The sequence below is a fragment of the Poecilia mexicana genome, unplaced genomic scaffold (assembly GCF_051168715.1).
Source record: "Poecilia mexicana isolate PSO_F unplaced genomic scaffold, ASM5116871v1 scaffold_20, whole genome shotgun sequence".
NCBI classification, from domain to species: domain Eukaryota; kingdom Metazoa; phylum Chordata; class Actinopteri; order Cyprinodontiformes; family Poeciliidae; genus Poecilia; species Poecilia mexicana.
Genome location: NW_028263389.1, coordinates 8,545,901 through 8,563,339, shown reverse-complemented (window position 1 = coordinate 8,563,339; position 17,439 = coordinate 8,545,901). Strand labels below are relative to the sequence as shown.

At 38.3% G+C, this 17,439-nt stretch overlaps 1 long non-coding RNA gene across 1 annotated transcript in view; it reads right to left on the bottom strand.

The window, feature by feature from the left end:
* Positions 1-5,652: 5,652 nt before the first annotated feature.
* Positions 5,653-17,439, bottom strand: part of LOC106921322 (uncharacterized) — a 43,214-nt gene continuing 31,427 nt past the window's right edge. The window contains exon 3 of the long non-coding RNA XR_015761713.1: positions 5,653-7,494. This is a non-coding gene — a long non-coding RNA (uncharacterized LOC106921322). The remainder of the gene's footprint in view (positions 7,495-17,439) is intronic.

The window sequence follows — 17,439 nt, the reverse complement described above, 5'->3', positions numbered from 1 at the left end:
CATCCATAGTTCTTAACTAGTTCCTGACTGGTACAGACTGGTACCTGAAAACCCAAACTGCAAAAGTTTAGACTGGCTAAGAGGCTAAATCTTTAGCACTGACTGCACTCTAGTAGTCTACGTTATGGTGGCCTGGATGCTTCTGTGGACTTGCCTCTGTAGAAACCAGTTTCTTTGTAGATAACGTCTCATGCATACAAGGCTTCTGATTTCACCTCATAATACTGAAAATAGCCTCTCTTGAGTCTTCTCCCAAAGTAATAACTTTTACACCAAAGTAAAAGTCTTACATATGTTGTGGTCATGTATCCCTAGTCGTCACTTGCCAGGCTAAAAAGATGTCAGCTGGTCATCAGCTGATATCTTGGTGCATCTTTAACACTTAACACGTTTAGGTTTATTATCTTAATGTAACACATGCATTTCATTTCAAAGGATTATATTGCCAAAACCATAGAACATTGCAGATGGCAAAGTGAAAATTCTGGGGGGGAACTGAAAAAATGTAAGAACTCTGCTAAGCATATATCTAAGATGTTTTATACACTAATCAGCAATTGAACATTAGGACCAGCTAAACAATATTCGCTAAATCCCTTTTGGAACAATTCAACAAATAACATGGACAGGAATTGTGGAGAATCATTGTGGCATTTTGTACTTATTTGTAAAAGCATGTCAGGGCCCCTTTTAGATGAAGTCTCAGTGGAAAGATGCAATAATAATTGATACCATTGACACTGGGAGACTTATCAGAAGTGCTGGGAAAAAACAATAAAAAATGTGAAATTCCTTTGATTTCTTTTAGTCATTTTTGGCTATTTTTCCAGGATCTAAAATTTATGGGGAACTCTTTATTTTTCTGTGTGTGTGTGTGTGTGTGTGTGTGTGTGTGTGTGTGTGTCTGTGCGTGCCTCTTTTGTGTTTGAGGCAAAAGAGGTGGTCTGCTGCTACGTCAGGGGAGGTCGGTGGTCTCGAAAAATATTTTTGCAACTGCCAAGCATCACAGATTGTATTGATTTATATGAAAGGTATTGTAAATGGCTTTAAGGGGATTTTTTTTAAAGCATAACTCTGGGTAGGGCCATTTGTAATGCTTAAAGTGAGTTTCTTGTTTTCTTATTGCTTAAAAAACTGACACTGCAGCAGTTTTGCATCGCAACATAAATAAGACAAATGTACATGAAGGGTTAAATGGATCACAATTAACTACTACTGCCCAGTGTACAGAACTGTGATTTGTGAACAGTAACAGTGAGATAAGGTTTGTGTTGCCTTTATGTAAAGTTGAATATATTTAATTTAGCTGGCTGACAGGTAGCCAACATTGCTACACCACTAGCAGCAGACAAATGACTTAGTTTGGTCAAGGACACAGTAAATGGGTTAATTTAAGCCTAAAACACATCACTGCCACACACCATTCTGAAATACCTTGAGGGGTAAAAAGACAAGGGAAGCAAGAGAGAAAGAAAAGCAGTGGGAGAGAGACGGAGCAAAGTAGAGAGAGAGGACGATGAGCGAAAGCTAAAGGCCATTCCATTCATCTTGCATATGACTCTTTAATGTTCACATTCATTACCACTGGTTCTCATTGAGCAGAGGGTGAGACTGGACAAGAGAGATGAGATACAAAAAAAAAAAAAAAAAGTGAAGTGTAAAAATGATTAGAAAAAAGGGAAAGAAAAAAATAACAATAAAGCACAGAAGCCATATTTAACCCCTCCGCAGGCCTTGTACTGTTCTATTGCTAAATAATATTCAAGCAAACATGGTGCCTTATTGTAAGACTAACATACCCTCAGTGGAGCCAAGATGGTGGTGATGAGTTATTAAATATGGAGAGAGGGCAAGAGTGGGAGGGGGAGAGCAGGAGGAGGAGGGGGAACCGGACAGATGATTAACTGTGAAGGAAGTAAAAAATGAGGAGAATTCCCTGATGTACTACACTGGATTTGATTTAGAGAACGCAGTCCAATTCTGTTCCTTATTTAAGGACTCCCTTCGTGTGAGTGTGTGAGACAGGCAGTGTGTTTGCCACCTCCTTTGCTCTGCAGTGTGGTCAGGCTTTCTTTTGAGTTTTGCGTTTCACTGTGACAGCTCTTTAGACTGCTTCTCCTTCACGTTAACCGAATCTTGTGTGGCTCGCAAACAATCCACATGCCGATTCAGGTGACACACACGATCCTCTATTGTTTATTCCTAAGGTATCGTTAAATACAGTGAAACATTGCACCAATGTACTTGCAGAAAAACAATGAGGTGTATTTTCATTTTGCGAAATGAAAAATATGATTTTCTGCGAAACCTTCTAAAAGTCTTCACACCCCTGGAAGGTCTCCGACGGGTCTACTGTGTTCTTGGTCTTTATTATGTTGTTTGTTCACTAATCTAGTCTAACAAATCTGCAAGAATAACTGGATTTATATCTAGATTAAATTTGATGTATCCTGATAGCTGGTTGTACAGCAATTCATTTAGGGACATGAGATTAAAGGTCAAATGCAGATGCAATCCACACTTCAGATTTTCATAAGGAAAATGTTTGGAAAAACAAGCAATTGTTCTTCACTTCAGTTACTCACTTATTTGTGTTAGCCTGTCAAATAAAATCCCACAAAATGTATTGAAGTTTGTGTTTCCAATGCAATGAAATAATAAAAAGAAAAAATAGTTCAAGAGTTAGGAATACCTTAGTAATAAACAAGAATGATTAAATAATGACTATTTTCTTGTTGTTGTTTGCTTTTTGTGTGTTTTCATTTCTTATTTGCTGCCATGACCCAGGCTTTCTTCCAAGTCATTTAGATGATTTCTTTTTTTTCTTTTTCTTAATACTTTGATATTCATTGGGGTGGTCTCCTACATGGAGCCTCATGAGCTCACTTTTGTTTGGTAAAGAACCCAGGAATTGCTGAATTGTGTCAACTGCCAAAAATGTTGGTGAACCACACAGTGCTGGCAGATGTTAAAAGGATAACTTCAGAAGAAAACCTTGCAGGGTTTTACAACGTATGGCCGGCTACTATTTAGCTTATTTATCCATAGTAATATGCGTTTTTCTTTGCGTAACGTCTCCAGTGTGTATGCAAAAATTAAGTGTGCGTTGTAATAACGTAAAAATTGAAATGTGCCTCACCGAGTATGAATAGCAGCAAACTCCGAATCAGTAGTTAAGCACTTAGTGAGGGAAAAATAATGGTAATTTCAAAGGAAACAGACAGTGGTTGAACTCCTCACCCTGCAGATGAATGTGAGTTTGAGTAGGCCTGTGAATCAGAGCCCCCAACCAAATCAAAGACGCTTTTCATTAGCGCAGTGTTAAATGAGCCATGTGTTAGATTAGCAAGGAAGCTCCACTGATAATCACCAGACATGCAAATAAAATTTCACAAACACATTATATCATACACAGACATGCACATTTCAAGGCAAAAGCAGCAGCCTTTTAATTTTTTTTTTCTAAATGAAGTAACTAAGTTATGTGAAGGAAATAAAAACCACATTTTTTACCTTCTGATTTTCCCAACAAACATGTGTTATCTAGAAGCAGAACTCATTTCAGGACCATCTTTTCTTCTCTGGACTGACTCATCTCACTCCTGCCTCATTCAGAATATACCTCAGATAATATAAAGGGTCACATCCAACATAATTTAAGTCAAAGCTATGTTTTATGTAGCTTAATGCAGAACATTGCTAATGAACATAAAAAATTCCCAGCAATAGCCCAGTTAGCTTCACCACATTGTACTAAAATTATTATTTTATCTAGATACATCTCACATTTTAGTGTGCCTATTGGGAAATAAAGAAAGTTTTCAGAAAACTAAGACGATAATGAATGAATTTCAGCACCTCAGGATCGCTAAGGATCAGCATATCAAACGAGGATTCAAAAGTTCGTCTCTTTTATGTAAATCTGTCTATAGTGCAAGAGGGATTTCACATGATAAATGATGCAGGTGAGCTCATATTTTCTTTTAGCAGATTTTAAATATTATCACCATTAACGTAAAACAAAATTAAGGCATTGAGAGCTCTTACACTTGAAGAACTGTAGCTGTTTTACTGTGATTAGAGCTACAATCCCTCTAAGTAATTCATGCTAACCTTACATGAATAACTGAATATATTCACTATTATTTCTTTAATTCTGTGCTACCTCTGGCCTCCTTTGTAGCAGAGTTTTAGCCTCTTCTCCATGTCCGACACACATGCAGGCTTAGACATGTCGTAAAGCATTATTTTTCAACCACTCCCATCCATCATCATTATGTTTTCTCCAGTCATAGTGCACTTGTCAACTTAAAACAAATCGTCGTAGCAACAAGAGATGTAGTTTAAAGACTTGCACTGAATCTCATGGGAATGGTTATAGCATATGTGAATGCAGGCTTGAGGGAAAATGTTCAAATGACCTAAATCTGGATGATGAAGCTGTACATGTCACACGTCACATGTCCTAAAAAAAGAGTTTATTTGGTTCTGAAGGCTAAATACGATTGTTAAATCATGTTTTTAATGTATTATTAATTTATCAATCAGGTTTATTTGTAAAGCACAATTCAGCAACAAGGCAGTTCAAAGTGCTTTAATTCATAAAAACACAAAAATCATAAAGAACAAACAGCTAACAATTGAAACATTAATCCCTCTTATTTTGTGCATATCAAAAATATCTAGTAAAAGCAATCATTCCCACAGTAGGGGTAGTGTGTTCAGGGTAACATGCAATATAAGTTTCAAGTGACATTTTACACCTGGGCCTAAAAGTTCAATGTTGGCATCATTTTGTCAGAGCACGGTATTCCACATATTTGCTCGTCTTGTGCCAAACTGGAAATTGGACTTCATGTGGCTTTCTTTCTGCAATGGTTTTCTTCTCCCAGATTTCCATTTTTGGATTTGGGTTTAAAACAGAGCTCTGTGAGAATTTCTAAGTTTTTGATATTGTTTTGCAACCTAAACCTCATTTAATTTTCTCCAGAACGTCATCCTTTTTTATCTTTTTGGTCTTTATAATGCTGAATGTTCACTGAGGCCTTTACAGAACAGCTCTTTTTCTACAAAGCTTAAATTACACACCTATGTACTAATTTGATGACTTTCGAAAGGCCATTGCTTGCCCTGGATTTTTAGTTAGAAGTATCAGACTGACGGCTGAATGATTATTTCTCCTCAGTGATATGCATTCAGACCCACATATTCATTTTTTATATTCATTTTCAACCCTAGTTCATAATTATGCACCCATTTGTATCGCTCAATCATATCAAATCAAAGTAAAATTCAGTAAAATGTTTGGATGTAGCATGATAACAGGTGGAAACCATTAAAAGTTCACTGTAGATCAAGCAGCAAAAAAAAAAAAAAAAAAAAATCTGATGTTTTTTTAGGGAACAGACAACGGCTTGCATTAGGGATTGCTCAACAAGCAGGGTCTACAAATGTCTGTCTTATCAATATATCTGCTGTGCTTAAAGATCACATTGTCCATATAAATTCTCGGATAGCTCAAGGTCTTTAAAGCACTGACTTAGTCAGCTCTATAATATTGTTACATAATTAATACATCACTGTGATTTTTCTCATCTCCAAATGTGCCCCCATCAGAGATGATTAAAAGTTCCCATGTGGTCTGTTTGAAGTCGTAATTCTGCAGTGGGGGATTATAAGACCTTGGCTGGAGTCCGGAAGAAAGAGTATCAGATTTGTGATTTTATTTCAAATGAGTGCTTAAATCTTGGTCTTTCATATTAGCAGAGCTCCTATTGAGATAGAAACCCCAATCTGATCAAGTCTCATTACTTTAGCAATCAAAGTTTCACCCCTGGGGTTCTCCCTTCAACTGCTGCTTCCCACCTCCTTCAATTGCAACTGCTTTTTCTCTCCTCACTGTCATCTGTTTTTTTTTTTTTTTTTTTTTTTTTTTTGCTACCAAGCTACTGGAGAGGAAAAAAGGCTGATGTGCAAATCCTTGATTGGCCAGTCTATCCTCCTTCAAGGATTAGGAAAAGAAATGAAAAATTTAAGGACAAAGAAAGAAGGAATGAGATGGAAAGAGACAGAGAGAAAGGGACAGACAGTGTATTAAAGAGAGATGTGAATTTTAGAGTTAGTACCACACAGAGGAAAGGAGAGGGAAAGGGAGAGGACGGCTAATATAATTGAATTAAAAAGATGGAGCGGGGCCGTTTCTAAGCAGGTGGGAGTGTGGAGTGAGAAAGAGCAGGCGAGATATTAACTTCTAATAAAAGAGAGATTAGAAAGTGGGTAGGAGGACTGCTCTGTCTTTACCTGTGGGAGTGACGCCCCCCACATAACCTTTCAATGCAATATGCACACTGATATTGGCCACCGTGCTCAAATCATATCGCACACAGACAAACACACAAGCATGCTTGCAGTGGGCTGTATTTTTATGTGTTTGCATCCAAATTTATTCCATATGCAGTAAACACATAAAAAAAAAGAGAAGGGGAGAAAAAAAATCTATGACATCTGTGGAGATATATTGGCACGCACAGATCGTATTACCAGCTCTCATTCAAACCTCCAACAGGCGGTATTCATCAGATAATGAAGACACAGCTCTCTGGGAAGCCTCTGCCATACAGACAATTAATTAACTAATTGCTCTAATGAGCTTGTTGATGCCATGCTTTTTTGGCAGCCTGTGTGAATACATTAACGAGGCTAATTCAATTAAACAGGTGCAGCTTTCACAGCTGCCTCTCTCATGGGCACGCGCGCACGCGCCCGCAGACACACAAGGCCACGCGAATCCTACAGGTGTTGGTGTGCACGCTCGCTCCGTTTGACACTGATGTCTTTCTCACCGAAACCTTGGCATTCGATCAAAAGCGTAATGATATGCAGATCAAGTGGTGTGTGCTGGTGCATTTGTGTGCGCATATCTGCCAGTGCTTATGCCTCAATGGGCCGTGTGCCACTGAATCAAAAGTACGGCTCAATAAGCTGTACCAGCGGTGCTAATCTGTATAATTGCAAAAGGTATAATATAAGTGGGTGGGGAAACTGATTGAGGCACGGAGATGGCGCAGTTAAATTAGCAAACAGAATCTGAGGGGGTAAACCGTTAATGTTAGCCGAGGTTGTGCAGTGAGATACTGTTCAGCTCATTGAACATTTTCAGATCTGAAGGGGAATTTTTTTTTTTTTTGTTTTTACTTTTTTGGGGGGTTTTTGTAGCATTGTCTTGTCATAAAGCAGACTGCATTTACAAACAACATACATGGTCAAGATCAGTACAGCATTGATTCTTCAAAAGGTGTATCTATGGAATTTTGCTAAATATGTTTCAGTTGTATACAAGCGTTGCAAACTGAGTAACGGCATGATTGCAGACATCTTACCTTATGTTTCACTCCATTAACTTCCTCATATAGCTGATTAATCTTCCCTCTCTTCTTTCTCCATCCTTCTCTCATAGCTTCAGCGCTCGTCCTTCAAACACGCCCTTACCTCATTCTGGGTAAAAAGAAAAAGAAAAAGAGACAAGTTCATATTCATATGTCATAATAAGCTGCTGTCACAGTCACAGCACCATCAGTTCACTTTTAATTTTGTTTTCTGCCTTTTAATCATTTGGAAGTGATAGTTTATGTGATAAACGGGTGTAAAGTCAGCACAAAGTAGGTTTGTTTTAAATTTTTACTTGCCACATAACAGAACAAGCTCAATAAATGCATGTGCTTGGATTATTCTTGATTACGTCCAGCCACACGTACAGAGTGTAACAAGCACATTATGTTTACATTATGTTTGCAAAACTGTTTAGTCAGCAGTTTTATTTATAAATGTCGCTTTGAGGCATTGTGTTGAAAATGCTACCCTATCTTAGTTCTACAGGTTTCTAAATTCATTCCATCCCAAACAAGAATGACATTGTGACCACTGACGGTTGGAAGTGGGTTCCAGTGATCATTTCTTCATTGGGTCGCCTGCTGGTGGGATACATTAGGAAGCAGATGGGTGGTGTTTAACATATTCTACAGAAAATTCCACTTTGTAGTTAAACTCCTGGATTGCTACATTCACCTCAGTCATTTCTGTCAACTTAGAGCACTTGTCTGACTTTCTTCAAAAACCACATCTTTAAAAATGGATACTCTTCCAGGGGCTTATGGTGATGATCTGCTTCACATTGATCTTATTTTGATAGCCGTATGTCATTGTGTCTCAGTTTGGCAGATGCTTTATGTGCTCCACCCTCACAGGCGGACAAAAGTGTTGAGGTGGGTGGTTGGCTGAACTCCCTTGAAGACGATACTACTGATTAATTTCCCTCCTCTTCATCACCTCCACACCTCCCCTCCCCCCATCACAGGGTCTGCTTTCTGCGACCCTCCCCCAGCCCCTTCAGCCAATGTAGAATATTAAATCAGTCTCCCTTTTTTAATTTCATGATATCCACCGTTCATTTTTCTTCCAGTGTCATCCAGCCATGACATGGTGTAGCAGCCTTTGTGTTAGCAATGGCTGATGCGAGTCATTGTTTCTGTTTGCTGCTTGCGTGTACGACTGAATGTGGATCGCGGGTAAATCATTACCTTTGCATGTGCCACATGTATCGCACAAGACCATTAGTGATTTGCCCTAAAATTGTCTTTTTAGGCATGTTCATGTTTCTGTGTTTGAGCACCAAACAGCACAAAAGGTTGGTTTAAACTATAGCATCAATTTTGCCAGTGGTGTCTTCACTCTGTTTCCTCTTAGCAAATACTGTAGTCTTTCTTGCCTGTGTGTACATACCAGCTAGGCAAGAGGGAAACATAAGTGTACCTATACAGCTGTAGTAAGTTTACAGATGATTTCTTATTTGTTTTTGTTTTTTTTTGGGGGGGGGGGTCGCTAGGGGGCATCACTGAGAAGCAGAAATAAAATAAAACGCTCAACGACCTGCAACAGCAAAGCATGCAATTTTGCATAATATATACATAGGCAGCAGCGCATCTATTACTCTGTATAAATTCAGTGTGTAGATGCACATTCAACGAGATTTTTAAACACAAACATGCACACTGACACTCTCTGTGGGGTCATCACTCACTGTCCCAGCAGCAAATGAAATCTCATTCTCTCCAACAATCTCAGTAGAGGACTCCAAAATATCTCGCTCTCTTCTTGCATCAGTGCCCTTCCTTTATGTTCTGATTTTTTTTTTCCACCAAGTCAGACCCCGCTATTCCTTTACCAGTCCACAAAAAAAAAAAAAAAAAAAAAAAACACATTTAATGTATTTGTGAAATGCACATGGTGTGCAGAGAGCGTTGCATGTCTAATTTGTGCTCTCTTTTACCTTTCCGTCAGCTTGATTACATGTATTCACTTTGCCACCCCTACACTTGGCTTTTACCATAATGTTACAAACACTGGGTGCTCCCAGGTTTTTCGTATTCTCCTCTCTTGCATTGTTGTGTGCCTTCCAATCATCATATTACTTCGCATCACCTTGCTTGCATTGCCTGCAACCTCGCCCTGGAAACTGGGGAAGTGAGAAGTGATTTGGAAAAATGAGGGCAATAAAAAAAAACAAAAAAAACGCAGGGATGAATGGGGAGATGTGATATAAGGTAATATGCTAACCCAATCAACAGCCTGCTGTTTTCCGACAGTATAATCAACATATCGGCCTAATGTCATTACAGCTATATGAGAAATAATATTGCATGAAATAATACTCCATGGTGTGTGCATCTGTGTGCTTGTGTGGCGCACACATGAACAAGCTCACACATCAAGATGTATGCATCAGCTGCCCAATCCCTTCAGCAGGGAGACAAAGAGATGCAAAGTGTCAGACTGATGCAGAGAGCCAAAAAAATACCACATGTAATAATATATATAGAATAAATATACATTTGCTTTCTTAATAGTGTAGATAGTCAAGATGCAATCACTGGTTTTGACGATTAGCATAATGAAATATTACTGTATTTGGTGACCTTGCTTAGAAAAAAAAACGTGTCTCAGATGCAAGTAGAAGAAGATGGTGACAGTGAGATTTTTACCACCAAATTTTAAATGTAGCTGTGTTTTTTGAAATATATTCTTATCCCTACTTCATGCAGGATGAAACATCATGCAAACATCGACTACCTTAAGCAGTCAGGACTCAGAGAGCTAACCAGATGATTCCTTGTCAGTTTTTACCAGTTTGTTAGATTTCTTGGATTAGTGACATTGCAGTCAAAAGTCTACTCTTTCACAGCAGAACAGCCTAACTGATGAGCAAACCCATTGAACGAAAAAGTCTGACGAGCATTTTGTTCAAAAGCATCAACATCTTCACAGTATGCTTTGAACTTCAAATAAAAAGCGCTTGATGCCACAATTCCCTTGGCATATATTAAACATTATTTTAATAATATCTCAATAATGTGATGAACTTAAATACAACAATCATGACACCAAATTTTCATGTTGTTAATTATTTAGGTTTAGATCGAAAAATGCACAATTAAACAAACATTAAGAGTTATTTTACATCATAAAGTATTTTAAGTTGCTTCAAATTGCAATAGTCTGCAAAAAGAGACAAGTTAGGTGGAATCAGTACTCATTATGTTCTTATACACACTCAAACACTGTAGGTTTATATATTCACACACCCAAACTGCCCACTAGCCCTGACACAAGAGGATATTAGTTAGTGTGTGACTTCCATATCCTGAATGCATGAGGCCGCTGATGGCCTCTATTGATGGACACTGGCGTGAAGCCATCACTCAAGTTATGGAGCTTTAATTGGAGACAGCATAAAACGATAAACCAAGAAACATGCATGACTGAACAGCCCAATGTAAACCATTAATCATAGCGTAGGCAAAGACAAGTGGCCGCCACAGACGCACACGCAGACAGGTCTCTGTGTGCACACTCACAGCTGCAAAGGCAAAGGCTCACACTGGTGTTCGGCCACACACCTAGCATGTGTGCCTGACACACACATACACACACGCGCGCATACACACGAAAACACACGGAGCATGGTGGAGACAAGAGTCCCAGTCACATATTCTCATGATAGATGACCCATTTAACTTTGATTTCTGAGAGAAATGAGCTTGCCAGCCATGCGGGGTTACCACACAGGCACACTGCACACACACACATACTCACTCATTCATAATACTCACTATGCACAAGCTACATATATGAACTTACTATGTACATTATTTTGTATGTAAATAACGGTGCGTTTCATTTTGAAGACCTGAATTCAAAACCGCTTTCTCTCCGTCTTGCTGACACACTGACACACACACACACACACACACACACACACACACACACGCAGGGCTACTTATTTATGTGATGGCTTAAAACATGGGGGTGATTTACAGTGTGAGCAATTGACTGTTTCTTCAATAAAATAAACTTACACACTCATATCAGTATGTAAAAGGAGTAAATTCACTGGGAGCATGTGATTTACAGCACATAGATTCTGCAAAGAAACAACAGATACAGAGAATCTCACATTTCTTCCCAACACTTCTGTTACTTAATCACCCAGACAAATGAAAAGTGGCTTTTAAATATACTGTTCAACACAACTCTAATTAAAATGGCATCACAGAAAATCTATGAACTTTTTAAGAATTAATAGATGCGATTGTGAGATTAGTTAGAAAAGCACTCAGTGAGTTTATTTAACCATTATAAAAGTGGATACAACTCATGTTCCCTTCTAAGTTCTCAGGGTATTATTAATGTGGTTTTAACTGGGTTCCAAAATAAATGTTAAAAAGCCAAAGCATAGACTTTTTTTTCTCCACTCTTAAAAAACAATAGAGCCAAAAAGTTTATGTAATATTAAGCACCAACCCCATAAAAGAAACTTTTAACTAAATATAATTCTAAATATAAGAAAAAAAAAAAAACAGGAAAAAAAAAAACATAGCGTAAGGTATGTGAATCAGAGAAAATAATAAGACTTGCTGAATCATCATGAAAGGCCAAGTGGTTTACCAAAAAATAAAAAATAAATAAATAAAAAAACAGGAACAATTTACCACAAAATCAAATTCCAGGATATTTTTAAGCAATTTGGTCTTTTTTCCTTAAACTTCTAGCATCATGTCAGTCATGAAAATACATAATTCTGCTGACATTGTAAATGAAAGAAAAGACTGCTGTGGATATTTACAGAATTGGATAGGGACAGCCTTTTTTTTTTTTCCTTTTTATTTTAGCGAACTGCCTAATTAGAAAACTAGTAAGTTACTCAACTTATATGAATATAAATATTAATTCTTCAGCTAAGATCTGGAGCTGTGTCATCTTATGAAAAGATAGTAGAGAATTACAAACATTTCAAGGTCTCAGAATCTGTCAGGAAAAAAATCAGAATCTACCAAAATCTACCAGGAAAAAAAAAAAAAGGGGGAGAAATTATAAGCATTTTCTGCCTGTGTAATTTCAAAAATACTTTTGAAAACAAGTGTTTCTGCAACCGAATGCTCAATTTGCTCCAAAGATCAATTACCTTCTTGTGAGTAACAATGCAGCAGTTGGAGTTCTTGTATTGTACAATAGAAATTCTTAGCACCCAACAACTCAGCACAGCCCAGCACTTCACTGCCCACTGACTTATGAGACGGTGTTGATATTTAGACAGATAGACGGTCCATTAGAGGGATAAAAACCTTCTAAATGTACACAAACACATACAATAGTCTCACACACACACACACACATTCCATACAGCAATTGAAGCCCCTCAGCTCTCATCTGTCCTCACATGCTTGGTTTCCTCATCTAATTGCTGCCATTCGTCAGTGGGTTTGTGTGTGCGCGTGTCTGTATTTCAGGTACTTTGTGCTTTTGTCCTACTCCTATGATTCCGTCACTGTGCATTAATGAAATGGTAAGGTGAAAAGACAGAAAGCATCAAATAATCATGCTGATGGGTAAAAATGGAAAAGAGAAAGATGAAGAAACAGAAACACACGCTCGCACTCACGCACACAGAGAAGGTTGACCCAGAGCTGAGGGGGCACAGAAGAGCTGTCAGCATTTAAACCTGCTAGCTTGCACTCTGACTTGCCAAGTGGTCTCGGGTATTACGGCAACCTTTTTTACAAAAAAATTAAGAAAAACGCATGTTTTATTCATATATAGAACAAGTACAGTGTTTTGAATATGATCGGTCACTTCACCTGCTTCAGCTGAAGCCTGCTTGCATTTCAGACAACATTCCCTAAGAATAAGCAAAAGCAATAGGATTATGTAAGTAAGAAAAAAGTGCATTTTGAGCAACTCTTTAATATGAAGCAAATAATATGTACTGTCAAGTTGTAACTTGTGACAACATCAAGTCAGCAATGCACTGCTTTTATGGTAAGCGGCAAATTGAGAAAAGGTCCTTTGCTACAGCTAAAAGAAAGTCAAATTTGGCTGTTGGGAAATGTTTTCTGCCACCGCATGAGCAGTGATGCTGTGTAAATTGGAAGAGAGCTCAACTTAAGATAGAACTGTTTTAAAACTAAAGCTGCCAAAGTACAAACATCCTTTCTGTGATGGTGGAAATCAGGTTCTTTTTAGAGAGCAGATTGCCTGACTAATGTACTGACCTCTAGCTGAGTAAAGCTTTCAAATATTATCTGAATTTCTGAAATTTTGCTGTTTTGGATAGAATAATGTTTAAAAAAGTAGACAAGAACTAAAAAAAGTAAAGTCCATATTATGTAGGACCCTGTATAAAACCGAATGACTATGTCTTTGAGTTCACCTAATAAGAAGGTCGACGCATGCTCATGCTTGTGTGTGTGTGTGTGCATGTTTGTGTGTGTGTTCAACATGATAATTTGTCAGTTTATGTTGGGGGGGTGGGGGTAAACAGATAAGCAATCCACAGTCCAATCCTTCATCCTGCTCTGATTATAAATCAGCTGGAGCTCTCAGAAGCAATCAGCAAGAGCAATCTGCAGCCGCCACAGACACCTTATCAATCAGATGGGACCATCACACCGTCACACAAACGCTCACACACGAAAGAAATACACACTCGCATAAAAACACACGTTCCAGCAGCCGTAGCTGCATAAACACACAGCTTGGACATACTGGAAGGTGCACTATGCTGTAGTCTTACACCCTTGCCCTGCAACTCTCCAGACATGGCCACATTATAAAACAAATAAATAATAATAATAAAAAAGATTCTCCTCTTCAATCTTTTTCTTGACAACCGGGAAGTTGCATCAATAGTTTTATTCAGCTGGCTGCTTGGCGACCACAGAATAATGTATAGTGAGACGGATCACTCCTAATTGCAGTCTGATATTAATAACAGAGAAAAAATATTAATCTCAGAGGTAAACACTAAGCTGCTTAAAGGAAAATTGCAAATAAATCAGATAATCAGATAGGGATATCCTCCAAATAGGCTAGGGGGTAATGAGAAACCACCCGAACCTCTCTCCTCCATTCTCTCTGCCATTTCCCACTTCCCATCTCCTGTCAGACTGGAGAAAAAAAAAAAAAGAAAAAAAAAAATGCGAATGTGTGTACATGTTTGGCTGTGTGTTTGTGAGTTACGTCTTTGCATTTAAAAAGATGCACTGTGACTCCTCCCCGCTCCCCGTCAACACCAGCATCACCTCCCCTCTTTGCACTCTGTTTCTCTCTGCTGTTGTATTCATTTTTCACCTCCAATTTTATTTTTTCATCAGTTCAGGGGATGCTGCTGAGCAGATTCAATTAGGTTCTGTGATTGGGCCACTGGCATTCAACAGGGGTCATGGAAAGGTTAAAGAATGCAGTGGCACAACCATAATCATGGCTCTGTAGCATTTGATCAGAAGTAAGGTTTATCAAGGAATACTGGAGCTCCTTGGTTTCTTGAACTGGGATGACCACAGTGTCCTACCTGTGAGTGTCAACGATAAGTCTACTTACCGAGAACAACAAATAGACTTACAATTAATGTGCTGCTTCAGAAAATCGATTGCATTGCTCAGATAATTTCAAAAGCACAAACGCAATGGTCTAACAGAGGAAATCTAACTTTTGATGCCATAGCATTTTCGTATTTTTGTATCGGGAGGGTGTAAAACAGTGTCCAGTTGTGTCCGGACAGGAATCCTTGATCCCATTATGTCAACATCTCATTTTATATATTTTATTCCAATACCTTGTGATCTGGATATAATTGTTTGTTGGTCAATATGTGTTGAAATCAGTCAAATAATTACTTGCAGGAAACGGATAGTCAGTTCAACAGTTCAGATATCAGATACTATATATTCACTTGAGTCAGATGATAATTTTTACTGCAAGCCCAGCATCTGCACAAAGTTGCATGAAATTGCATTATCATATTGTTAAGTCGGTGGCGTGACACTTGAGCAGCACTTGTTTTGACTGTCTAACAGTGGTGGTTATGTGTAAAATATACTACAGCCTCTCAGAACGGCAAAGCTTAAATTTTGACGTTTCCAAAAAAAAAAAAAAAAAAAATGTCCCCAGCGTGAAGAAAGTTAGTGGAAGCTCTGCAGCTTTCTGTGACACACATGACAAATATGGAATTGATTATTTTGAATAAAAACAAAAAAACAAAAAAACAATGTTACTTTCAAAACAAACCGTTTTATACTAGAGGTAATCAAATAAAATCCAAAACTGTGAAAATGCTGTTCAGTTCACTTCAGAGTCACAAGGCCTAATAGTCAGTCACAATATTCTTACAGTGCTGAAAAATAATTTCAAATGCTGCCACACAAGTCAGTTTAAAAGCGGTCGGGAACTATTTACTGTTTGTTTTGCCAAGTTTGTTCAATCAGACTAGCAGACTTCATTATTAGCCAAGTCTGACAACACAACAATGCAACTAAAGGTTTTCTACTCAAAATATGAGCCTCAAAAGTTAAGACATGGTGTCATCCTAAACGCACACATCTTCTTAACTAGTTGCTCACAATTAGTTAAATGGAAAAAAGTCACGTGGTGCCAACAACTAGACAGGTTACTCTTACATGAGAACTATAGTGGTGTTTTACTATTGCTTGTATCTTGTGCCACAAGATCTTATTAGTCAGAAAAGCTGATTGTGTTTAATAAGGTTCGTAGTAGCCTTTTTGACAGTACAGAAAAGCAATTTTTGCGACTGCTTTTAATGCGTTTGTGCGCGAGTGTGTCTGTGTGTATGCGCATTTACAGGTGAGGTACATTACTACACTACAGCGTATAAAATAGGACAGATATATGCACACAAATATACAATCTCATTCCATCTCTGTGCTTCTCTCTCTCTCATATACGCGCACGCATACACGCGCGCATACACGCGCGCATACACGCGCGCATACACGCGCGCATACACGCGCGCATTTGGAGAGCAGAGCAATAAAGCCCACCCTTGCAGTGAAATTAAAGCTAGTCAATGACACTGCGTGCTGAGTACACACTAAATCATTTTTATACCCAGACGAAACAGCCAACATAGTACCAGCTCGGCACATGTATCCAATATCACCTGGAGACCAAGAAAAACAAACAAAAAAGCAACTAATCAGATATCATATTGGATGTGTCAGACTCATGTCGGTACAAGAGATTAATACTAAATATAGGAAATATGGTACAATGCAAGTAAAAGATCTTTTTATATTCAAAATGACCGAGCATAGAGCACATTATGAGATATTGGATTGATAACAGGCTGCGATGCTGTTGTTCGCAGAGTATAATAGAACAATGACGCTGCTCCTGGGTAAGCAAAGATTGCAATATGATTCTAATGTGTTTTATAGACACAAGCCCTTCACTGGTAGGAAATTGTATCAATAAATAACCAGACTCATATTTTAAAACAAGAGGAATTACGGTCAATGCAACGAAACTGCAGATGTGTAACCGCAATAGGGTTTTGGAACACACAAATATCTTATAGAGTACAGCCAGTTGTCTCCACCTGCAGAAAGACAGACGCACCCATTGTGAGATGAGAACCGTAGGGTTGCGTCTGACATCTCTTTAACCCCAAACTGTTTCATGGATAAACTTCTTCTTTAGGTCTTTGCAAAGATTTTCTTTATCATTGGTCTCCGTCACATTTCCTCAGGTTTCACCTGAGCTTTATTATGAATATATTTAATGAAATTTGATGACTTTCTTTAGCTATTATGTAAAATCTGTGAAGATCTATGTCTCAGAACTACACTCAAAATCCCAAATCCCAACCCCTGCGCATATTTCACTTCCCTCGCATCTGGATTTACCCAGCAGTAGTGCTACATTGACAGTGATTGCGACTTATCTAATGTCTGTACAGTCACTTATTCCCTTCCGAGAAACCATCGCCGCCACCAAGAAGATTTCAATTTGCTACCATTTCAGGTGAAGATCACAACTGCAATGCAAAATAGCCAATAGAGCTGTTCGCTTCAAGTCCTTTGCCAGAGCTTA